Here is a 1395-nt window from a genome sequence, read left to right on the forward strand (position 1 = left end):
TGGAGAGGGACATCATGCTTGGTAGGGTGGAGGGACAACGCAGGAGGGGAAGGCCCTCTATGAGGTGGATTGATTCAGTGACTGGGATAATCGGGATTGGTGTGTCAGAGGCAATGCAATTGGCACAGGATAGAGCAGGGTTTAGGGCTGTTGTACATAGGGTCGCTATGAGTCGCAAATGACTCGACGGCACATAACAACAACAACATGAACAGTGAATTTTAATTCTATCCTAATCTGTGCCATCCTGACCATCTATTACGATCCCACCATTAGAGTCATTTTGTCAAACTATCTCACTAACACTTTCTGCTCTGTGTTGCTCACAATGGCTTTCCCTATCCTTCAACTTACTTCACCTTGTGGACAGATGGGAATATGCATGCAAAGAGATTAGTTAAACTATCCACAAAGGAAATTGGCTAGTCTCACCAATCCACAAAGGGCTTGATTAGTCTTATTAAATTCAGTAAATCTAATAGCAGAATTGGAGCAAAGGAGAAACAAACATACAGTAGGTGCTTCAGGATTCTTCCACAAAGGATTCTTGTGCCAACAGTACTGACAGGAGCTGCAGTGGCCAAAGTAGAGGATCAGAGACCCAACATGAGCTAGAGCTGACCTTGGGACAGCTACTCCCCACAGAACTAAGAGCCTTTGCCCAAACTTAACTGAATTTGAAGGACTAGGTTGGAAGCACAAGTGGAAGCCATTTACTAAACTGTATGCCTCTGGAAACCCTATGTACTTAGAGAAACGATGATAGTTACAGAACAGAGTTCAGGTTTTTTGTTCATAGGGTCACTCAGAGTCGTGTTTGACTCAATGACACTTAAAACAACATAACAACAGGATGGTAAAGGAAAGGGAGATGAGCCATTTTTTTAACAGTGGCTTAAAGCTGCGAGGCTCAGGCTGAGGCACCTGTGGATACATTTCAAAAGGTGTCCTGACTCTATTCTACTGTTTTTGTTGTTAAGTTTAGTCAAGTCGTAGGGGACTCATAGTGAACCTGAATGGATGAAAGACCTGAACACTTGTATAACTTTCATTGTTTCTCCAAGTTCATAGAGTTTCAGGAGCAAGCTATTTCGGATGTGGATGCCTGTTTCCAAGCCTGTTTTAATCAGGGGGCTCCACCAAACACTGTACAACATGGGTAACCATTATTGCATTTGACACATCAGTGTCACAATGTCTAGCATCTATTCGGCTATTAACCTGAATTATGTTGTTGCTGTTATGTGCTGTTGGGTCACCTGGGACCCATAGCGACCCTATGTACAGCAGCTCTGAACCTTGCCCTGTCCTGAGCCAATCCCACTGACTCTGACATACCAACCCTCATTTCCCCCAGTCACTGAATCAATTCATTTCATCTGGGGTCTTCCTCTC

Source organism: Elephantulus edwardii, unplaced genomic scaffold (genome assembly GCF_000299155.1).
Source record: "Elephantulus edwardii isolate Elephantulus edwardi_28Jun2011 unplaced genomic scaffold, EleEdw1.0 scaffold00046, whole genome shotgun sequence".
In the NCBI taxonomy this organism is placed as follows: domain Eukaryota; kingdom Metazoa; phylum Chordata; class Mammalia; order Macroscelidea; family Macroscelididae; genus Elephantulus; species Elephantulus edwardii.